Source organism: Trachypithecus francoisi, unplaced genomic scaffold (genome assembly GCF_009764315.1).
Source record: "Trachypithecus francoisi isolate TF-2019V2 unplaced genomic scaffold, Tfra_2.0 Lachesis_group12, whole genome shotgun sequence".
Taxonomy (NCBI): Eukaryota; Metazoa; Chordata; class Mammalia; order Primates; family Cercopithecidae; genus Trachypithecus; species Trachypithecus francoisi.
The window spans coordinates 45,482,983-45,508,088 of record NW_022681457.1 but is presented as its reverse complement, the minus strand read 5'-3'; positions in this window follow the sequence as shown (position 1 = coordinate 45,508,088).

Sequence of the window (25,106 nt, the reverse complement as noted above, 5' to 3'; positions counted from 1 at the left end):
TTGAAGTTGTTCTTCAGAAACCTAAAGATTATACTATTATTTTCAAGAGTTTTAATTTGTAGTTCTTTGTCATTTAAAAACACTAAATCCTTCCTTATAAAGTATTGCCCTGGTTTTTCTTATGGCTCATTTTATTTTAGAATCCTAACTGTCCTTATTTACCTGTTTGTATTAGCTATTAACTCCACTTTACCTAAATCCAACATCTGTTCAGGCTTTGTGTCTTTTTATTTGTTGCCTGCAAATGCTTGGGAAATGTACTTACATTCATTTATTCAAGAAATGTTTATTGAGGGGTCACTATGGTGCCAAATAGCTTGGAAATCATGTAACTTGGAGGATCTTATTTGGGGTTGCCTATACTCATGAGGCTATGCTCTGATTTAAGTGTTCTTCCTGGAATTCAAAGGAGAGTATGGCATAGAAATTACCTGTGAAATGGGGGAAAACAAGCATGGAGACAGGAGAGTGCTCAGATACTAGGGACTACAGGGTGGAAGGGGGCACAGAGAAATAGGACATCTAGCCAAGGCTGATCAGGGTCAGTGGGTCTTTTCTGCAGGATCTGAGCTAAATCTTGAAGGAAAAAGTGGAGTTATCCAAGTGAAAAAGGAGTGGAAAAGTGCTGCAGGCAGAGGAAATAGCATAAGCACAAGTTTGGTGGTTCCAAATATCATGGTGTGGTTGGAATTACACATAGTTCAATACCATTAGAATGAAAAGGAGAAGGCAGAAATTGGGGTAGGGAGTGGGTGGGGAGACAAGGCCCTGGAAGTATGCAGAAGCCAGCTCAGAGAAAACTCTTCATGCCGTGGTAAGGAGACTGGTTTTTATTCTAGAGGCAACAGGGAACCACTGAGAGATTTTTAGTGGAGTACCAAGTAAATCTGAGTTTTAGATCACTTTCTGGGGTGCAAGGAGAACACATTTGAAGGGAGTGAATTCTGGGGTAGGGAAACCAGTCTGAAATTGGCTGCAGCTGTCCAATGGAGGTGTAAGGGTGGCTGAGACTCAGGTGGAGGTAGAACTGGAAAGAAAGGGAGCAGCCTGGAAAATTTTTAGGAACAACACTTGTCTGTGGAAGGTGAGTGGATTGGCTGTGCTGTCATCTCTCTATGAGCAGGTGTAGGTACAGCCTCTATGGTGATATCTGGAGCGAGAAAGGCATCGTCCTTTCCTGAAATGATGCCCAACAGCTCTGTGCACTGTCAATACATTAGGCATCTGATTCCACAGGGTAATGCTCACGAGGCACCAAATTTCCTGCAGTGGGTCCAATACATTACTCAAAAGTTTTCTCTTTTTGCACTTGAATATCTGAAGCTTAATCCCAGTGAGGAGAGCTGTCATTTTCTTCCCAGACAGGAAGCCGAACTGTCTTTTTGAATACCCCGGGGCTTTCTGAACTCACAAACCTTTCATTATAAGTACTTGTCTAACTTACGGGGAAGTTACACAGAGTTCTCACCATGTGCTGTGCTTAAGATGCAGTTCATGTGTCTACAGATCTGCCCTTGGTACATGGGCCCCTCAAAGTAAGCTGTCTCTGCAGAGGTCAAACAAAATGTTCTTTGAATTTGGAGGGTGGGTCTCACTGAAGAATGGGGTGTTGTCAATGCCCAAGAATGCTGGTGGACATGCATTATATCCTCAATGTATAGAAACCTATACAACTGCCAGAAGAAAAAAAATACCGCCAAACATCTTTTTAAATTAATTCATTAAATTATGTAAAATACTTATTAAGAATCTGCTCTGTGTCCTGGTGCTATGTTAAGTCCTGGCTAATATGCTTTTAGCATATTAGATCATTGGCAGATCGGGGCTAGAAGATGGGCCATGTGAGGCTGGTGGGTGGGAGTGGATAATCAGCCAGGACAGCCAGAGTCAGGGGAGGAGGATTATAACAAGGGTCCTGGGCCAGAAGCCAAAGGTCAGGAGCTAAGAGTCCACATGTAAGTGTGATCTCCAAAGGATGAGAAAAGGACGGGGAGATGTGTCAGAGCTAAGAGATAGGGCCGGACAGGGATGGCTCCAAGTGGCAGCAGGTTCAGAATGATAGCCAGAGGGTCCAGGGACATTGCTGCAAACACATGGGAGTGAGAGGCCTACTGTCTGGTATACTGGAGAGTTATGTGTGGGTTCTTCTTGCTGACTTAAACGCAGAGGCTTTTGGCAGACATGACTTTAGAGTACAAGGAAAGGGCTCTTAAACATTTATTTTCTGCTTGCAGGAGATAAGACTAAAATATATTTAAGCAAGCACTGAAAGAGGGAAGGAACATCTAAGTGAGTGTATTACCATATGATGTAGGAGCCCAGAGGAAGAATTTAAAGTGGACTGAATTTGTAGAAGCTTGATGAATGAAGGAGAAATTGGACAATTGCCCTACTCAAGAGCCATATTTCTTTTTAAAACCAAACTCATCATGACTTCCCTGACTCCACACTATCCACATTCCCTGTGCCAACTTCAGTCTGTGGCATTATGGCTCAAACACTGCTCAGGAGCCACCTCCTTCATGAAAGGCCACCTGGATGACACTAAGTTAGTTTCAATTGTCTCGTTAGGGATTGTATCCAGCTCCTCATCACTAGTAAGTTATTTGAACAATTGCATCTGCTAGATTATGAGGTTCATGAAATATTTATTATATGCTGTTTATTTCTCTATGTGTCCAGTCCAACTAACAACAGAGGATGCTTCACTTGGGCATTTATGGTTCTCCATCTCCTAACCCTACATTATCCTCTTTTCTATTTCTATGATTTTGAAAAGTTCATCTCTCATTACTCTTAAGCCAGACGTTCTGCTCCAGGCAAGTCTGTCCCTGTTCCACCTCCAGCACACGCTGTATTTGTTCTAAAATCTCTCTGCTCCATTTTTCCATCTGCACTTCCCTTTCTTCCTTCCCCCCATCACATTATTCCTTTCCATTTTTTGTCCCCTTCAGGAGCTATCTTCGGGATCATGCTCTCGTGACTTATTTGTACTATTTATCCTATTGTACTTGTAATACTTTATTTGTAACTATTGTCATACCACTTATTAATTAAATATTCATCAAGTTTTTAAACAAATAGTTATAAGTTCCAGAAACTGTCATACACTGGAAGCACATCAGGGAATATGACACAATTCCAGCCCTCCAAATGTTCACAATGTGATGCCTTTGGGTTGTCTCCCTACTTGGGTTTTAAAAATACTGAAACACTGCCATTCATATGTACTTTACAGTTTGCAATGTGCTTTCAAACATTATATCTCATGTAACTTCATCTGTATCACAATTTTAAGTGTGATTTTAGTGAGGTAGAATTAATGTTAAATAAAATGGACTTGGATGATCTATCTGATAAGGGAGGGTGACTGATATGTTCTTGCCCCAATTCCAGCACTCCATCTACCCTGTGATACTACGTGGAAGATAATTTCTCCTCTAGTTCTTTGATAACTTTTCAACAGTGCAGAGAATAACATTTCTACACAGTAAGCATTCAGTAGGCTTAGATCATCTTCCTGATGAATTTGCTATTGCCTGATGTTCTGACTTAAAAAGTAGGAGACATCAAAAGTGGTTGGTCCATTTGATTTTATTGGGCCAAGTGTATTTTGCCCAAGGATGAGTTCTGTCTGAAAAATGTCATGCAGTGAAACTGGCACATCATAAAACTTGGATCCTGGTAGAAAAACAAAATTTAATTTTGGCTCTTTGACCTTTGCATGATATGGTGGTGCTGTTGTGTATGTGTGTGTGTTTGTATTATTCTTTATCTCTCTGATTTTTTCACAGGCTTTAAGCATTTAAAAAATATTTGGTTGAGGCTGGGCTCGGTAGCTCAAGCCTGTAATCCCAGCACTTTGGGAGGCCGAGACGGGCGGATCACGAAGTCAGGAGATCGAGACCATCCTGGCTAACATGGTGAAACCCCGTCTCTACTAAAAAATACAAAAAACTAGCCAGGCGAGGTGGCGGGTGCCTGTAATCCCAGCTACTCGGGAGGCTGAGGCAGGAGAATGGCGTAAACCCGGGAGGCGGAGCTTGCAGTGAGCTGAGATCCGGCCACTGCACTCCAGCCTGGGCAACAGAGCAAGACTCCGTCTCAAAAAAAAAAAAAAAAAAAAAAAAAATATTTGGTTGAAAGTCCCATGAAGGCTGGTGGGAGATAAAGCCTCATGGGGTAAGCAGGAGAGGTATCAGGCATATTGTGGTGGCGGTGGTGCCCCTGGTTAGTTTTTTTTTTTTTTTTTTTTTTTTGAGTAAGTGGTTGCTTTCTTCTTCTCGGGGTGGAGTTTGTGGTTCTCAGAATTCATAATCTCTTAAGAGTTCAATACTGGTAGAATTGAACATTTGAATGCAATATGGAACAGCCATATAAGATTATCCTCAAGCAGATTATATCTCAATAATGCCATCTCCACGTGGAACTGCCTCTTTTTTCAATATCTATAATTCAATACAATTTAATTCAATCCCATTAAACTAACATTTACGGATCATTGACAACCGTTGAGGCACTCAGGGTTCCTGGAAGAATAATGCCCAGACCCTGACCTCTGGCGAACTCAAGTAGTCTTTTTTTCCACTCCAAATATGACAATTTTTGTCCTATTTCTCTATAGTTCCTAAGGGATGTGGGAAAAAGATATATTATCTCTTCTTTTTATGAAGAAAAATTAGTTGACGTGTTTTTCTCTTTTGTCAACAGATTCCTTTCACTCTTAAGCATGTCCTTTCTCTGGCACTGAGTACATTTGATCACCTTGTCACTGTCCCAGCTCCCTGCAGAGAACCAGGAGAGGCCCATAAAGGACATTTTATTTGTTCCAACTCAGCTGAGTTCTTATAGCTCGCCTTCCAATTGGACAAATATTATAACAAACTAAAAAGCAAAAAAATAAAACCTTGAACAGCTTCTCAGAAGAACAACATACTCTGGAAAGCTAGCTGATTTGCTCTACCTCCTGGTTCTCCACATGGTGGAAACAAGATCCTAACTGATGTAGCATTGACATGATTTCTCTCAACATGTACAGAGCGGCATCTGCCATGGGCCCTGTCATTCTTCTGAATACTGGTTTCACCTCGGGGTGATTCACACTGAGACGTTTTGCTCCACAGCAAAACTTCTACTCAGATAGCAAAGAAGCAGCGACAGGGGCAAGGGTGTGTCCAGGTTCATTAAAATGCATTTGTGGATGTCACAATAAGGGGAATGTAGATTCAGTAGTTCTCTTAGCTTATAATAGCTGGGAAAACTTTATGTTCCATGCTAGAGATGAGAGCAAGATGAAGAAAAACAACTAAAGGAAATAAAAGAGTGAGGAGATCAGCTGCCTCCATTTAAGGTCTCAGAAAACTCACATATTTTGTATATTAATATATTCTGGCAACAATACGGATATGCGAAAGTGTTTTTTAAACCCCCCAGATATTTTAGCTCCAATGATCTGATCTGTTTTGAGATTTTTGCCAGCCATGAAATGATGGACTGGGGGAGCCAGGGGCCCAGAGCGAGGGATAGGATCATTGAGAGTCTAACAAGCTTTTTATTAAATGGCTCATAAATACCAGGGAGATAATTATAGTGGTTACTTTAAGTTCATTTTAAATGAAAGTGAAAATTGTATATATTTTTTGATATAGGACTGTATTCTAAATGCATCACTATAGGGTCTGGATAAATTTAAACACTTAAGAGCTAAGCCCTGATAAGAGCAAATGTGCTTTGGGGATGTTACCAATGGGGCCATTGATGGTCCTGCTTAGCCAAGGAATTGCTGTGACCTTGGGTGAGTTCTTTGAGTTCCCTCAGCATCAGATTTTCCATCTGGAAAATGTAGGTATCTTATGGGAAATGCCTAAACAGTAAAAGTCTTAGAAGAGAGGGCTTTGGGAGCAATGAAGCGAGTTTATGTCTCTCTGCACACTGTATCTCCCACCCTGACCAGCTGTCTGTATTCATAAACTCCCTTGAACTGATTCTGGGGCTCCTGCTTTCCCTTTTACAAGCCTTATGCATAGTGGGGCCTGCTTAGGTGGAATTAGCTGACAGCAAATATGGACGTCAGGGGCACCTGAAAAAAAACAGTAGAAACATTTACCTATTGTTCACATCCTGTGATAGGCAGAACAATGTCACCCTCCCCAAATGAATACATCTTAATTCCTCGAATCTGTAAATATGGTTACCTTACATGGCTGAAGGGACATTGCAGATGTGAGTAAGTCAAAATTCTTGAGATGGGGAGATCATCCCGGGTTATCCAGGTGTGCTCACAAGGGTCCTTAGAAGTAAAGAGGGAAGCAGGAGAGTGGGTGTCAGAATAAGAGTCAAAGAGAGGTCTGAAGATGTCAGGCTACTGGCTTGGTAGGTGCAGGAAGGAGCCACAAGCCATGGAGTGGGAGTGGCCTACAGAAGACGGAAAAGGCAAAGAGTGGAATCTCCTGTGGAGTCTCCAGGAGGAGTAAGCCTTGCCAACACCTTGATTTTAGCCCCGAGAGACCCATTTCAGACCTCTGACTTCCAAAACTGCAAGACAATAATAAATAGGTGTGGTTTTAAGCCACTGACTTTGTAGTAATTTGTCACAGTACCAAGGGGATACTAATACATATCTCAAGGCCATGATTTCATCTTTTAAAAATGGCACTGGAGTGAAAAAAAAACCCAAAAACTTCATCAGCTTTTTCTTTTAGGGTAATCTACCAACTGGGAGGAGCAGAACTGGTGAAAATGGACTGAACCTTACAGCCCTGCTGCATCGCCTAGTGAGTGGATATAATTTGGCTCTATTTTATTCATCATATTTCACTTCTTCCTAGTCATCACCTTACACCCTCCAGAATGATCTTTTGAAACCAGAAATCTGATCACACCATTTTCCTGCTCAAAATTGTCAACACTTTCATATTGTCTTCAGGAGAAAGGGTGAGTTTCTTAGTACAGGAGCCTACAAGAGCCTCTGTGATCTGTTCCTGATGAACTCCTGGCTGCATTGTCAGTCACATGTCCCCCGTTTTCCACCAAGACCCTAGGTTATATCCACAAGAAGTAACTGACAGGTTCCTACCTGCTGTGGTTCCTCATAGTTCCTTGCTTTCACTTGGATGTCCTCTCCTTTTAGCTAATATTTGTTGAGCTCTTATTATTGTACTTGACACTTGTAAAGGCTTTGCAAGTGTCAACTCATTAAATCCCACGGAGTAGGTGCTGATATTATCCTTATTTTACCCATCATGCAACTGAGGAATACAGAAGTTAAGTAGCTTGACCAAAGTCACATGCCTGCCTAATAAGTAGTAGAACCTGGACCAGGAGCAGGAGTGAGGTGCAGAGGAGAGGGAAAAAGGGAAGGAGGAAGCCAATATGAGGGAATAGTATCAGTTGATTATGTCCATGGGCACCAAGGGTTTGATTCTGCTAGAGTCTTTGGAGGAACAAATAGAATGTCTCTTAGAATTATCCACCAAAGCATTGATAGGGGAAATCATTTCCTCACTGGTTTCCATTCCCCTTTGAAGGTCACCTGATGGGGATGTTAAGTGCCTTATTCTTTTGGGTGGCACATGGATATGTGGCAAGTAGACACCTGGACAATACCAGTGTTCTATATAGTGACACTGGAATGTTCTTAGAGACGGAAAATTCCATGGCATAAAGCTACAGGCACTCAGCAGGCACTTGAGATGACACTTTATCACAGGAATTCTCACAAACTGCCGCAGCTACAGTGGGAATTGGAGGTAAGACCTGGAGATATGAAGTGTGACATAATAAGCTTCTGATTTGTGCTCCAGGTTTTTTGTCAAGGGTAATATTTCAGGAGTTTGTGGTGTGTGGAATGAAGCTTTTGTAAATTTGTGTAGATCCCAGCACTTTTCATAAACAGTCTTAGAAACTATTGTATTAATATGGTCACATTACGTGACCTTTTATTCATTTCTTATTGTTATTATTACGATTTATAGTATTAATTTATTCAGCCAGATATTCTACAAATGTATGCTAATTCCTATTCTTTGATGAACATTTTCTTGAGAAAAATTGGTAACAAGCTAAGCGAGGGTCAGTCTACACAGGCACTCGCCAGAAGGAACCTAAAAGTTCTGAGGCTGGCAGCAACCACATTAGAAGTCTTGCTTAGGCCGGGCGCGGTGGCTCAAGCCTGTAATCCCAGCACTTTGGGAGGCCGAGACGGGCGGATCACGAGGTCAGGAGATCGAGACCATCCTGGCTAACACGGTGAAACCCCGTCTCTACTAAAAAAATACAAAAAACTAGCCGGGCGAGGTGGCGGGCGCCTGTAGTCCCAGCTACTCGGGAGGCTGAGGCAGGAGAATGGTGTAAACCCGGGAGGCGGAGCTTGCAGTGAGCTGAGATCCGGCCACTGCACTCCAGCCTGGGCGATAGAGCGAGACTCCGTCTCAAAAAAAAAAAAAAAAAAAAAAAAGAAGTCTTGCTTAATGCCATCATGAAACCTAATCTTATGAAAAGGACCCATTGAAGAAGGGGATGAGGTAGGGGGAAGGTAGAACCTAACAACATCTTTGGATTCAGTAGATTTGATAGAAGCACGTGGTTTCACCCTTCACTTACTCTCTTCTTCTGTAAAGGTAGAAAGAAGCACATTCAGATTAGGTAAAGGGAAATATCCTCTCACGATGCCTAGCTACCTGCCAGATTAGAGTTGGAAGCAGCACATTTGAGCAGAGCTCTCAGAGGCCTGGAGGGCATTGAGTGTGGATGACAACCACAGGTGACAGAGGAGAGGTGCCCAGCGAGTGGGTCTCTGGAGATGAGGCACTCACTTTGCTGCCAGTCTGGCACTGCTGGCTGGGGAAATGACATTTGAGGTTCTTCTGCATATGAGGTTTGTGTGGACAACAGGGCACTGATGTCCTCGTGAAGAAAAACAAAATGAAGACTTCTCCAGAAGTCTGACTCTACAGGAATTCTCTTGTTCCCCAACCTCTTAACAAAAAAAAAAAAAAAAAAAAGAAAAGAAAAGAAAAAGAAGATTATTTTCAGAGTCTATTTGTTTCACTGCTGGAGACCAGGAAAGAGAGATGTAAGGGCTGTTTGTCAACTCTCAGGCAGAGAAATCACTAATTCATTTCTTTCTGGGGTCAGGGAACCTGATCTCCTTTTATCAAAAGAAAATTACTTCACAGAGAAAGCACTGTCACTATAAGGGGGAAAGGAATTAAGCAGCACAGAATTTGCAAGCAGCTCATTTGCTTCTGTTCTTTAACTTATCTTTAAGCTGGAGCGTACTTGCTCTCTGCCTAGAAGTTTAGAATTAGTTTCTTGTATGATTGTAAGGAAGTCATTAAGTTACATTTTATTTGTAATGAAAATACCCACAAATACAAATATACACACGGACTTGCACATACTTGTATTCTCACAGGGCACCTTTGCCTTGAAGGTTGAACCCAAACTCAATCCAGCAAATATGCATTAAATATGCACTATGTGACAGGTTCTGTGAGGGTGGTAGGGGGAAGAAAGACAGGGTTTCTGCCTTCATGAGCCAACAATCTCCTTAGTGAGAAAAAAACTCGGAATGAAAAACCATTCATTCATTTAGCCATCTACTCAACTGATATGTATCCCGGGCCTGTTATAGACTGAATTGTGTCTTTTCCCACTCCCTGCCCAAATTCATATGTTAAAGCTCTAACCCCAATGTGACTATACTTGGAGGCAGAGCCTTTTGGGAGATAATTAAGATTAAAGAGGTCATAAGAGTGGGCCCCTTTGGTAATCCCAGCACTTTGGGAGGCCAAGGCAGGTGGATCACGAGGTCAGAAGATCGAGACCATCCTGGCTAACACGGTGAAACCCTGTCTCTATTAAAAATACAAAAAAATTAGCCAGTCATGGTGGCAGGTGCCTATAGTCCCAGCTGCTCAGGAGGCTGAGGCAGGAGAATGGCTGGAACCTGGGAGGTGGAGTTGCAGTGAGCTGAGATCACGCCACTGCATTCCAGCCTGGGCGATAGAGTGAGACTCCGTCTCAATAAATAAATAAATAAATAAATAAAAAGAGTGGAGTCCTAATCTGATAGGGTTGGTGGCTTCTTAAGAAGAGAAAGAGACAGCAGATAGCTCTCTGTCTCACTTCCCCCTGCATGCATACTCAGAGGTAAGGTCATAGGAGGACTCAGGAAGAAGGCTATTCACAAGGCAGGAAGAGAGGTCTCGCCAGAAACCAACCCTGATGGCACCTTGACCTTGGACTTCTGGCCTCCAGAACTGTGAGAAAATATGTTCTTGTTGTTGAAGCCACCCAGACTACGGTATTTTGTTATAGTAGCCATAGGAGACTGATAGAGGACCTATTCGGTGCCATGCACTGAGCCAGGTGCTAAGTACAGCACTGAATGCAACAGACACAGTTGCTGTACTCAGGGCTTTCTTTCTGGAGGAAGAAGGTAAAGTGCGACGAAAGCTACTGGAGCAGAAAGAGAGTTACCTGTGGAGGATTCAGGGAGGAGTCTGCTTTATTTTAGGAGTCAGGAAAGGCCTGCTAAAAGTGATTATTTGATCTCTAAGGTAGGGTCAAAGATGGTAGGGGTTGGGAGGAGGGAAGTTCAGCCCAGACATGGTGACAACCTGTGAGAAGGCTCCATGGCAGGAGAGGCTTGGTTAGTTTAAGACCCTGGAATGATGCCATGTGGTGAACTTACTGGCAATGGAGAGAGACAGGCCTAGTCCACATCACACGAATTCCTGAGGCCACATCCAGAAATGTGGACTTGATCCTAAGAGCTCAGGAAGGCTTCTAAATGGGGGAAAGGAAGCCAATTGAGGTATTATGAGGGGACTCTCGGGGTGGGTAAGTATGTTGGGAAGAATAAGGCCCCTCAGACCCTCCTGATCACAACAGCCTGAAGCACTGTTTCCCAAGGCTGGATGAAGTATGTGGGAAAGATGATTGTTTTTGTGGATAAATTGTTATTTTTATATGCCTAGAAAGATCTATCCCTTAGGCATGTTTTGTAATTGCACTTTCTGCAGCTTGCTAGGAAGAAAATGCCTAAATTATTTCAAAGAAAAGTACTTCAGGCGTTTGTGGTTTTAAGGCCATCAAGTGCCACAAATCCTACCAAAACAGACCATTCAAAACAGAAAGTGTTGAAAGACATGCATAACCGAATCAGTCACTTAGAAATGTCTTTCTTTGCTTGTCGGCTATAGAAATGGTTGGAACTGATAAATGGCCTGCTGGAGAATTCAGTCTGCTGGGGGTGTGTCTGTCCTAGGTGTTAACAGTGACACTGCTCTGACAGGGTTCAGGGCCACATCTCAGGCAAGCTTTGCCCAGGGCCCAAAGTGTTGACTGGAAGACGATCAATTATGGTGAAGCTTGGATGTTGTTGCCAAGTAGTCACACACTCAGCATGAATGTCACTCTCCACTCCAGAAAGGAGCTAAAAGGAGATTAGAGGACGTGGGGTTTGAAACTGTGGCTGTAGGAAGGGGTGAGTGTGGGAAGGACAAGGGGGAAAACATGTCAGGCTACCAGACACTTGTAGAGTTTATACAATTAGTTCCTCTTTCCCCCATGCAGCTGAGCCAACTCAAGCTTAGCACACAAACCATTCTTCTTAATGCTCCGTGAGCTTCACTAGAGTGACTTTCTGGAACAGAATCAGACATTTCTATGATTTCCTTCAGTTATTTTTCTTATGGCCCCTATTCCCTTAGTTGCTACTTTGCCTTGCCTCATCCGCCACAGAGCACATCAGAGATACATATGTAATTCCTGGAAGATTTGAAAACCCTCAACTTGCAGAATCAGGGCATTTCTCCCAATTGTTGATATTATTTTTGCTTCCCCTCTCCCACCTCAATTTGGAATGCCCAGCTGGGCCTGGACTGAATTCTCCTCTCTGATCTGTAGCCTGGAGTTTTCTGCATATGCATCCTACCAGTGAACCCTCCCTGGTTATCAGTGGGAACTCTGCCCAGAGAATAAGTACAGAGCATGCTCCAGAGGGCTACAGTAAAAAGAGGAGATTTGTTTGCCCTTTGACCATAGAGAATAGTAAATCACCACAGATCTATTTAGCTCCATCTGTAGCATTTGGCACACTAACCTAGGAGATGGCTGGAAAACCTGGTATCTTGGAAACTGAATATTCTTTAAATGCAAAAATGGAGGACATGGCTAAATAAAGAAGTGGTAGAAGAATTATTTCAAGGTAGATTGTCATTTTTCAGTATAATATTTAGACAACTTGTCTGCCTCTCTTTCTTTTCTCCCATTGACCTAATTTTAATTATGCCATATGAAAAATGTACTTGGTCTTTACAGCCATAAATTAAGTTGCTTCTTAGAATTGTTTCTAAATTTGGGGAGCAAAAGTCTTGGGCTGGTCTCTGATCATGTACTGCAAAAATGTCAGAAGACCACAAGAAAAATAGACAAGCTTAAATCCTGTCAAACAAAGTTCCATTTAAAAAATTTCATATTTTGTGTGTTCATGGCTTCTTCAGTTACAAATGTGATTAGGTTTCTTAAATTAAATTAAGATTGACATGAACCTCTTCCAACTCTTCCTCTGGATTTCAAGGTTTCCTTTAGGTTTTCTACACCTATGCATGTCAAAGAATTGTTCAGCTTGTTCAAGTTCCCTTTTCTCAAATCCTAAGCTGAAATTCTGGACCACTATGTCATTGGTGCCTTGATTCTCAAAGGAGCTTTTATTTTATTTGTGCAATACGAATGGAAGTGTTCTGTGCTTTCTTTAATGGTGATTTAGATTTTCTTTGCTCCTTACGCTTTCAGGAGATTCCTATCTCCCTGCCACATTCCTTAATGCCTTTGTTTCAAACAAGTGTAAAACATATTCTTTGAAGTGTCTTACTTAGCCAAACCAAACTGGTGTATTACAAAAGAGTATTAAGGCTGTGCTTTAAAACCACCAAGAATGGAAATTATAATGAATTAACTTTCTTTCCCAAGCTAGTCTAAATCATAACTGCCTAATTTTCTATGGTCCTGCAACTATAGCTCTACATCCTTTATTTACCTGTGTCCTCATGATAATTCTAGAAAGTGGGAGGTGAGCACCATTATGCATATTTTACAGTTAAGGAAACAGCTGTTTCAGAGATGTTAAGTAACTTGCTTAAGGGAAGTCTGCTAGAGGGACTTAGAGTTGAGATTCAAACCCAGGCATGACAGCCTGCACTCTTCCCACTCTGCCTCCCTGGCTCTCCCGGAGTCTGTGTTGGCTGCTGGTTGGGGAGAAGGAGATGGAGTGCTATGTTTGGGACCAGTGGGAGACAGCTTTGTGAGATGTCTATATACACAGATGCTAGGGTCAGGTTGATATTTGAAGAGTCACCAGTATCAACTCTGTGCATTTTTTTTCTTATCTGTAAAATGGGGATAACAATACTATCAACCTCATAGGGCTGTAGTTAGAACTGAATTAAGCCATGTAAATTATTTAGTACCTTGTCTGGCACAGAGAAAATTGTTAGCAACTCTTATTTTATTTCTGTGCTTTCCTCCCTTCCTTCTTTCTTTCCAACATCAATCATTTCTTGAATGCTTAATAAATGCTTGCGCACTAGTCTAGATATAGTTAGCAGATGTGAGCACAAGGGAGTTCTTAAAACTCAAAGTTCTTAAGCTTAGTGTGGGCAATAAATTATATAATAATGGGATATACATTACTGTAAACATATGTGTGATAAACAATCGGTTGAGTAGAATATTCCAAGGTAGAGAAATAATAAGGATATTTGGGGTGGACGGAACAAAATATACAAAAATATGTGGTAGATGGCTGGATGTGGTGAAGGGAGTGAGAAGTGTGGTCAGAAGTGATGGAAGTTGAGGCAGAAAAGTAGAAGAGTAGGCAGAGAGGGGACTTAATACCATATATGGAGGAGTTATATTTATTTATATAGGAAAGTCATATAATGCTCACTATGTATATGTCACTGTTCTATGCAATTTGCCAGTATTAACTCAATCCTCATAATAAGCCTACAATATAAGTAAGCCATTTTACAGCTGGGGAAACTAAGGTGCAGCTCCAAGTCACTCTGCTTATAATTGGCCCAGCTGGTATTTGAACCCAGCCAGGTTGGCTCTGGAGCCCTTGCTTTTGCTTGTCTGCTTTACAAGTATGAACCTAACCCTGCCGAAAATGGAAATATACTCTAGAGCATAGGTAGGCTTGGGATATGATTTTCTTTTGAACTTTAGAAAGATCACTTTGGTGACATAGTTGGGTGCATTGGAGCAGGGAGACTAAAGACAGACAGATTGGTTAGGAGGGAATAATGGCCCGGGAGGAAAAGAATAAGGACCAGGGCAATCACTGTGGGTGACAAATGTGAGGGTCAGTTTGAAGGCATGACAGTGGGGTGGCAGGGAGGCAAGGGAGATGAGATAAAGTAGGGGTCCCTTTGGTTTCCAAGTTGTGTGCTTGAGTAGAACCATTAATGTTTAGGAATCAGCCATGTGGAAAAAGAGGGATTAAATAAGAAAAGCAAATTATCCTAAATCCAGGAAATATGAAATGCATCATTAGATCAGAATAATTCTATGGCTTCGCAGTATATCAGTTTAAACCTCGAAACACCCACGGAGTTGATAGAAAGGAATGAATGAGAATATATATTTAAAACTAAAACGAAAAACAAAGGTCAACAAAAACACAGGGAAACTTGTTTGGAATATTTTTCTCTTACTGTGAAAATGAAACCATCTGTAGCGTTTCGGCGTAGAAAGGGGGGCTGGCAAACAAGGTGGGCAAGGGACGAGAGGGTTGGCAGAGCTGAAGCAGGCCTGAGAGCCAGTGAAAGTATTGCTTGCTTGGAATATAGCCTTTGTTACCTCCCACTGATTACACTGCAGGACCTGCATGGAAGAGAAGAAAAAGCACTAAAGGAAACTACTAAAAAAATCTGCATTTGTCTGTCTTCTGTCTCAGCCCTCTCTTCCTCCCTGGAATCCATCATTATCCTTTTCTCTCCAATTGTACTACTGTATTTTTCTCCAATAAAAACCAGTCTATTTGAGGCTGATCTCCTGTTGCATTAGGAGGTGGAAGAACTTTATAGGGGATGCTTCTAAAACATGGGGTGGTGAGAAATCGGGATTATCAGAGAAAAGTACACAATCATAACTCAAGAGTGGCTCTTGCCATAGGAATAGTCCCTCAAAGCTCTCTGCTTTTTGCCTTCTAGATCAGCATGTTCACAAAGCTGTCTAAGGCAATTATGAAAAAGCCTGGAAACTTTGCAGACTATTTGGACTACAGATTGGAATATAGGTGCAAAGAAGTAGATTTACTGTGTCCAAATGCAAAACTAATCAACTCAGAATGACAATTTCATATGGTTATGCCCATTACAACTTTGCTTTACTTCTTTCGTCTCTTTGAGTATATGGGATGTCATTAATGTTACCAGCTGCATGACTTTCTCTGAGTACCAACAGCAGAGGAAAAAAACAACAAAACCCCACACTCAACAGCCATTGGCTCTCCTGTTTTCCACTTAGATAGCTATTATACTGCCAAGGCAAATGTGAAACAGGCTCCCACAATAACAGCAGTTTCCCAAATGCCCTGTTAATTTTCAGTAAACCAAAATAAAATGTGTTATTATTTATTAAGAATATGAACTACATACGGTTTCCAGATGATAAGTATTTCAGTAAAGTACTACATTGAGAACAATTTGAGTTGGCTTGCAAGCTGTAACCTTAGAGTAATGGGTATAGCCCAGGGTCAGAATTGTCACTTTTATTGGGTTAATTCAATGCTCATGGTTTACAGACTATGATATAGGACCAGTGAAAAGTTTTTCCATCCCCGGTATCAGCTGCATTATACATATAATTTTATGTAAAAGAGTAGCATCCCATATGTCATTATTTATTCATAATGACATTTACCAAGCAACTGCATGGCACAGGATGATAGTGTAGTCTGGGGGACAGAATATGGAACACACATTCCAAACACTGGGTCTGAGACAACTCCTTCAATTATATCAACTTTAGAAGCACAAAGTAGGAAAATAAAATTTCACAGTTGTGAGACAGCATATCATGATTTCACAAATAGAATATGAAAAATTGAAAGATCTCAGGTTTGGACACGGTTTGGGCTCTCCTTAGGGTAGTTAATACATGCTTTAGGAATCTTTACTATAACACGGGACCCTGAGTCTCCACTTGAATTGTGGGGGCCCTGATCTAACCTCTGCTTTCTAGAACCTTCCAAGCCCTGAGGAGAGGAGAGCAGCATCTGACCAGGACTCTGGCAGTGACAGGGCACCCTCTGGATCTGGCCCTGGCCAGATCTCTTGTGAGAACCGCCTGCTTCAGCTTCATTTCCTCTTCTCTGTGCTTCCAGGTTCTCATAGCTGGGTCTGTGATTTCCTAACCGAATGCTGCTTAGGTTAGGGAAGGCAGCCTCAGTTTCTGCTCTCCCCTGGTGGCCTGACTGTGAGATGTTCACTCAGACCAAGGTCTGGCACCCTGCAAAGAGCTCCAGGCTGTGTCATCACCTCCCACCCTGAGGTCAGACCCTTCTGTTCTCAGGGCTTCAGGTCACTGAATTAGAATTCCAGTTCGATTTTGGCTATTTGTCTTAAAGAAAAGGAAGTTATGGTGCTTTTTAAAAATTACACATAAAATATGTATTCATTCAGGAAAATCAGAACCCCGGTCCCTCAAATTACACAAATTCCCACTGCCTAGTGATAACTACCGCTAACATTATGAGGTTTATTCTTCAAGGAATTTTCTCTGTACATATATACAAAAGCTTACTTTTTTACAAAATGAGATAATGTGTGTGTTGTATGTATGTATGTATCTATATACTTTCACAATGTAAATATGCATTTTTTCTTGCATAAACATATCTTATTAAAAATATACTCTATGACATTTTTAGTAGTTGGTTAGCATTCTAATTTACTTAAAACAAGTTTCAAATTTGAAATTTCAAGAATGTATTGTTGCACATCTATTGCTTTTATCACTTCCTCTGATTTTCCCAGTTCCTCTGCCTGAAGCCTTATCTGTGACTCCAAAGGGGATCCTGGTTCTCACAACATAACGAATGGAAGAATCATCCCTGATAGATACTTGTCTGAAATGTATTTGCCCTGGATTTTTAAGAGATCCTGAATGATTTTGCTTCAGTGTTCTTCTGACCATGTTGTAAACAACGCTGCCCCAAAGGAGCAAAATAAAGTTCATAAACTTCATTAGCATACATAATAATAGCTAACATTTATCGGGCTTGTGTTAAATTAATTAAATCATTTAATTTTGACGAAAGCACCCTATGAGGTAAATACGATCATTCACGTCATTTCCAAGTTGAGGAAACAGAGGCACAGAGAGGTTAAATAAGTTGCCTAAAGTCACACAACTAGTAAGTGCACACTTGCAATTTAATCCAAGCACCCTGGCTCCACTGCCAAAGTGCTTCATTCCTGTGCTGTGCTTCTTTTAATGCTAAAAGCATAGAGTCTTTCTGCCTCATCTAGAGTGAACTCAAGCCCAGAGTTGGTATCACTCAGACATCACTTCCCAAATCATAGATATTTTCTTGTCTACTCTTAGCTTTTATTTGTCAGTACAGATGAGTGGGACCTTGATGGAGACAGGCCCCAGAGCAACCACCCCATAGACTGGCATCTCTTTTTGCGTTGCTGCGGTGTTGTTCCCTTGAAGTCATCTACAGTCCAGGATGCATCGGAATGGATAGATATGCCTTGATTTTCTTTGCTTCTGGTGCAGCATGGAAGGAGAACAAGGGTGTGAGAGGTGAGCGAGCAAGTGGTCCTTGATCTTTCCTCCAGGATATCTTGGGGAGTTCAAATCTTTCCTCAGACCACCCCCTCCACCCTTCCACTTATCTACTACCTCTCTTGAGGTAGTGAGAGCATAGTGGGGAGAGACTACAACTAAATTTGTGAATTTAATTCTAGTTTCTTTTTTTTTTTTTTTATATTAATGCAAAACGTGTTATCAATAGATCTTTTTTTTTTCCTTTTTTTTTTTTTTTATTATACTTTAAGTTCTAGGGTACATGTGCATGACGTTTATATCATGTATAACTCCCCAATGCAATCCCTCCCTCCTCCCCCCTCCCCATGATAGGCCCCAGTGTGTGATGTTCCCCTTCCCAATCTCACGTAAATGTTGTGTGTGTGTGTGTGTGCATGTGTGTGCTTGCATATTTTGGTTTTGTCTCTGAGTGCTATGAAAATATAGGAAGAGGGGAAACATGACCCATCCCAAATACTCTCTTTCACTTGCTGTGCAGCTCTCAGGAATTATGCTAATTTTATGTAAATTTTGATAGTCTCTTATCTACATGTAGAATAAATATATTTACAGAACGACCATTCTCTCAAACTATACCTCAGTGAAAGGAAGAAAACAGCAGCTTCAATGAATAATTGAAACTTACATACCAATGTACAACTGGAAGCCAATGTATAGTCTTCTGACTTCCTCTACTTCAAGAAGTCAGCGCTCTGACACGTGCCTATAACATTTCAAAGGGACATAATCTGCAGATACCCCCTACAGGTAACTGACTGCTGGGGTGGGGGTACTTTGATCTTCTGCTCCCCACATCACATACATACTTTGTTGGTTGGAGCACTGAGCACTGTCTCATCAGTCAGCCCCCAGAACACAATTGCATTCCAGAGGCTCTACTTTAATGCTGCCAGGTAGCTTCTCTCTTTTTCAGCATGTGCTTGGTGCTCTTCTTGAAATTAAACAGTGACCTCTTACTTACCTTCAGGTCTAACACCAGGCTGGCTGTGATCCTACCCAAAGCTTGTCTCCTGATTCATGCAACCAACAACCGGGACTCATCAATAGTGAAAAGTAGGTATTTGCTCCTCTGTACTTGTCATCAAAGCCAAAGGAGCTCACGTTCCTCAGGGCACCATCTGGCTAGAATTTATGTGGTGGGCATGGAAATATTATTTTCTAGATATAATGATTTCTTTGCTTTGGCATGGCTGATAATGGCACCCTGTCACCACCAGAAACTAACCATGTCATTTTCCTCCTGTCAACAAGTTCTTATCAATGATTTCCTGTCATTCCTTCCCTATTTTAAAAGGGGCAGCTTCTCCCTTGGCAGCATACTTCGGGAAATAATCGCATCAGCTGGGCAGCTGTTGAGGTGGAGAGTTCTATGCCAGAGGAACGACCTCTTTAGGATTCATTGCTACACTGACAACTGTGACTTGTCCTCACTCCATCTGATGTTGTACCAACAGCTCCTTCCATAATTCCCCACGCCGTGGCCTTTGCTCCCCACCCACTGCTGAAATACTCTGGTCTTCCACTTGCAGCTTTGCGCAGTCTTGGCTCAGTTGCTCATTGTCGTTCCCTTCTTTTGGTTCCCATTGACGGGTCCCTCCTTCCCAATGCTCTCTCCTGATCTCTGCTTTCTAGGTCATTGAACTTCTTTGAGCCCTTTGATTTTTCTCTTTGGTTTTTTCCTGTTTCTTCTTTGCTTCCTCTTGTTCCTTTGGCTTCCAATCTGTGGGCCATGTAGGGCTCCAAAGAACTCTGTCCTAGGGACCTTTCCTCTCTACTCACTCTGAAAGTTAACCCATATCTACGCATTTACATACCACCTTAGTGATACTCACCGAAACTTTCTGCAGTGAATTAAAACATTAAAATTATCCAAGCACACACTTTACACAGGGAAATATTTCTAAAAGTCTTGGTAAAATTCATTCCCTGAAGGAAACCTCATATCCTGTCATATCCTATTTGTGGAACCACATTCAATTCTTTTAACTGGTATTTTTAGGCATTATTTAAAAATCTCTAGAAATGATACTTACATTCCTCTTTCTTTCTTCCTATTTTTGTATGTTCTTAGCTATTGGCTTCCAAGGTAAATGAAGAAGATTTCACTTCCTTTCACATATACCACATTATACCTATACATATTTTCTCTTCTCCCTATTCTTTTTAAAGAATCATTTTAAAATTTGAATTAAATGAATAATCAGTGTTTATGTTTGACTATAAAAATGTTACTTACGGTGAAAGATAGATAACATACTATGATTATTTTAAGAGGTAACGTGGAGTAATAGTTAGGAGAACAGATTCTGGAGTCCAACTACCTGGATTCAAATCCCAAAGACAGTACTTATATTAGGAGCTAGCTCTGTTTCAGTTTCTTCAACTGTAGAATGAGATACTCATAGTATCTGCAACAATGAGTTGTGGTAATTAATAGTTAATAACTAAATGAATATAAAATTAATATAAAGAATTGGAACAATGCAAGTCTTCTAGTAAGCACTAAGTAAGTGTTAGAAAATTTTGCTTTTATTATTATTATCTTTCCCTGTGCAACATTTAATTTTTCCTGGGATTAACAATAACAATCATAGTCATGATTTATATTTTTATTTCTGTGTACTAGCTCTTCTTACTCTGACTTGGTTTTAGCTCTACCTTCCACATTCAAAGGCAATTGGTGCCAAGGATTCCTGAGTCTCTGGGGACTTCCATGGTGTAGATCGAGCTGCTTCTCATTTTTTTCTCCTTCTGGCTCAGGATTCAGTTGCCTTGGGTGCACCAGGTCAGTTGCTACTCATCCATCTGCTTTCTAAGTTTTAATGTTTTGTCATGCTTTCTTTAATTTGGATTTATATCTTCAAAAAGCATCATTATTATCATTCTAGTGGGACTTCAGGAGGGTACAGAGGGTAATGTGTATTATAACATTAAGGAAGACAGATCTTAAATAAATAAATGCATAGGAGCATATCACTCCAAATTACCAGAATAACCTGTAAAGGAAAATAGTGGGGTAATTTGAGAGAACAGCAAAGAGGGACCTAATTTGGTCCTCTTTGGTTTTCATGACATGGCTTTTTGAGAAAGTATTATTTAAGCTAAGCCCTAAAGATAAGTGAGAGTCAGTCAGGCAAAGATCATGGAGAAAAACCTTCCCTGCAGATGAGGAGCCTTGAGATAATAGAAGAATCAGGACTCTGGACTGAAAATGACAGACTCCAAGCCTAAGGTAAAAAAAAAAAGAACTGTTTAGTCCATATAAGTGGGACATTGAAAAGGTGGAGACAGTAAGTCTTGACTGGATCCAACGATTTCTATGAGGCCTCAGACTTCTGTCTCTCTGTCCATCTCTTGGTTCTATTTGCCTTCGCTTGGCCTCATTCTCAGAGACTTCCTCTATTCGGTGGCATGTTGGCCACTAGCAATCACAAGGCTACATCATTCTTATAGCTTCTGTCCCAGAGAAAAAGAAAGAGGCTTTCCCACCATTTCTTTTAAAATCAGCATCCATACACGACATCTCACATTCCTTGGGATGATTACAGTATGGAGCTCTGCATTTGGCCAGACATGGGTCCAACCATACAGACAGATAATAATTTGGCTCACGCAATGTACTGAAAGATATTTACTATTAGTAGAATTTTGAGAGATAAGATTATAGAGACGTTAGGGTTATTTAAGACAGAATCTTATGGGTGATGTTAAGCACTTGGAATTTATACTGCTTGCAATGAGAAGCTATTGATGAATTTTGATCAGGGAGTAACACAAGCACTGTAATTACTGTTCATCTGATCCAAACTTTCAAATCCAATTACCTTTCCAGTCCCCTTACTGTGTCAGAGGCACCACCAGCTTCCTGCTGTTTTAGGCTTACATTTTAGAGTCATCTTTGAGGTCTCTCTTAAATTTATCACCCATATAAAATTAGTCATTAAGTCCTATAGGTTTCCCTTCCTGAAGTCTCTTGAATTTATCCTTGCTCCTGCTTCAAGTACATTGTCACATCCTTACAGGTTCTTATCACCTTAGACTTGGGTTCTTGTGATAGTCTCCTAACTGGCTTCTCTTCTGTTTTCTCCCTGCTTCCAAGTCATCACACATAGCACTGTCAGATAGTCCTTTTGAAAATACCACTATCTTCTTGTCATTCCTCTACCCAGGAGCCTATGCTGGTGTCCTATCATTTAACGAATCATACCCAAATCCCTCAGCCCAGAATCCAGAGCCTTCCATCATCTGGCCCTCTCGCCCTATCTAGTCTTATCTTCCCATTATCCCTCCACCACAATAAGACATGGGCCCCGACTCCACACCTCTTCCATTCCACAAGTGGGGAAATGTGGGCTGTTATAAATTGCTTTGCAGACAGAAGAGGATAGAAACTCAGGGAAGATAAAGGAGAATGTGAGCCACTGTAATGAACCACAACTGTGTTTGTAGTTGTGTGGCTAACCTGAACTCAACGGTGTGGTCAAGCGAGCCGGTCTGAGTGAGCATGGTGGGCAGATGTTGATGCCCAGGAGAAAGGTCCAACTATGCATTTTCAAGATGAGGCATTGGCTGGAAGGAGGATATTTGCTCAGCAAGCCTTTCCAGGGTGTAATACCCACACCCTCTTACACAGTGTGTGGGCCAACTCACAGGTTTCTGGGAACCTGCCCAGACTTTTCAGAGTCAATTGATACTGCAGAGAAATGATGGATTATCCAGAGAGGTATGAATAGTGTCAGGAAACAAGATCAAGCCAGGTGGGATCTCATTACTTATTTTTGTTAAAGTAGCTTTATGGTGGGGTTTGGATTGGTGTTGGTAATCTTCGGGAATAATATGCCATTGAAGAGGGAAGGGAATCTGGCAACTTTAAAAACCTACTAAAGTTCTAAGGAAAGTCGGATAAGAAGGTTTGTAGCTAAATCCTAGGAAATAATAGAAAAGTTAAAAAAATTTAACACTGAGGCCAGGCACTGTGGCTCATGCCTGTAATCCCAGCACTTTGGGAGCCCAAGGCAGGTGAATCATGAGGTCAGGAGTTCAAGACCAGCCTGGCCAACATGGTGAAACCCTGTCTCTACTAAAAATACAAAAATTAACCGGGTGTGGTGGCATGAGGCTATAATCCCAGCTACTCAGGAGGGAGAATCGCTTGAACCCGGAAGGCAGAGGTTGTAGTGAACCTGAGATCACGCCACTGCATATCAGCCTGGGCGACAGAGCGAAACCCTGTCTCAAAAAAAAAAAAAAAAAAAAAAAAAAAAATCAATCAATAAAAAACAAAAAGAGAATTGCTATTTTCTCTACCTGGGAATGATTTGGTTAATTGCTAACTACATTATCAATTACTGGGTGCCAGGAATAGACATAATTTGTTCAAATTTTATAATTTCCATAATACTTGAAGTTATTTTGCAAAATGAGGAGTTTACATTAAGTTTTAAGGGGTGGAAGAGTTTTATTCGTCCAAGAGAAAAAATTTGAAAATCTGATACAAGGCCACAGTAATTCTGTGATAGAAAGAATGTGGCTCCCTGAAGAGGTCCACACCCTGCATCCCTGGAACCTATGAATGTTAGTGTACAGGGCACAAGGAACTTAACAGCTGTGATTGACCCTACTGGCCTTGAGATGGGGAGATTAGCCTTTCTTATCCAGATGAGCCCAGTGTAATCACATGGGTCTTTAAAATTGGAGAATCTTTTCCAGCTGGGGTTAGTCAGTAAGAGATATGGCCATGGAAAAGTGTCAGAGAGATGCAATGCTGCTGGCTTTGAAGATAGACGAAAGCCAGGGGGAAGGAGATCACAAGCCAAGGAATGTGGGAGGCTGAAAAAGGCACAGAAACAGATTCTAACCTGAAGCCTCCAGAAAGGAACACTTGCTGGCAACACCTTGACTTTAGCTAAGTGAGACTGCATTAGACTTCCGACCTATAAAACTAACATAACACATCTTATGTTGTTTTAAACCACGAAGTGTTTGGTCATTTGTATGGCTGCCATAGAACACTACTAATGCATATAGAAAACTAATGCATGTTATTTAGTAAATATATATCAAATGAATGGAATTCATTTAAGAAATCAATAAGAAAATCATGTAAACAGTTTTCTTCTGTTTGGATTGGTACTTATACATGTTTTTAATAAATGATTCATTTTAAAACTCACATTGATTAAGCACTTTCTTGTCCTAGGCACTTTTCTATGCTCTTGTATTAAATCCTCAAAGTAACTGTTTGAAATCATTGCTATCAGCTGGTGAATTAACCTTTCCAAAGTCATACACTTAGAAAACGGTGAAGCTGAGTTTTGAACTAAGGAGGCTATAGAACTCATTTGTTTAGTCACTATGACAGTGGTTCCCAAACCTACCTGCACAATAAAATCACTTGCTGAGTTTTTACAAATCTCAATGTCCAGATGACACCCTAGATCAATTAAATCAGCATGTTTGAGTTTGCAGTGAGACATCAGTACTTTGTAAAGTGTACAGCAAAGTTTGAGGACCATTGCATTCAATGTACTACCTCTCAAACTACAAAATAAATTTGGTGATTTATTGCATGTAATAGCAAGAATTAGAACTCGATTTGTGTAAAAGTACAATACAAATTACCTCTGACTCTAAGTTGGTGGTTTTGTCTTAGTTAGTACAGAAACTGTCATTGGCTGGTTAAAAGGGCAGTCGTTAGTTAATCCAAAGACTACAGTAACATTGATTGTGCCTGTAGACACAATTTGGATTGTCAGTCAAAATAATGGAGGGGTAGCAGTAGGGAAACCTTTCCCAAAATCAGGCACGAAGGAAGGAGAAACAAAGATCTTTATCTGGTATCTAAGCCAGAAGAGAATGGAGAGCTGCCAGATGAGATCTGTGATCAAACTGCCTGTCTGGACATCTTGTCACCACTGTTGTTAAGTCTGTATGCTTTACATGTCTTCAGCCTTAGTCAAAAGCAGCTCTGCTCCCCCTTTACGGTTGGCACTGTGCCTAAGAACCTATATTTCCTCATTTTGCCATATCCTTGCTTCCTTGTGCCATAATGGATAGCTTCCTCTAGGGACACCAATCTTGTTAGCAAGGGTAGTATCCCCCTTCTGGTCAAGGAGCAGACTGGAAGTTGGAGCACTGCTGGAATTCTGGCTGCAATCTCTGGCTGCGGTATTGGCAGATGATGATTTTTCTCTTTAAATGACATTTTTTTTTTGTGAGGTATATTACCCAACTTCTCCTCTGGCAGGAGAGGCCCTTTG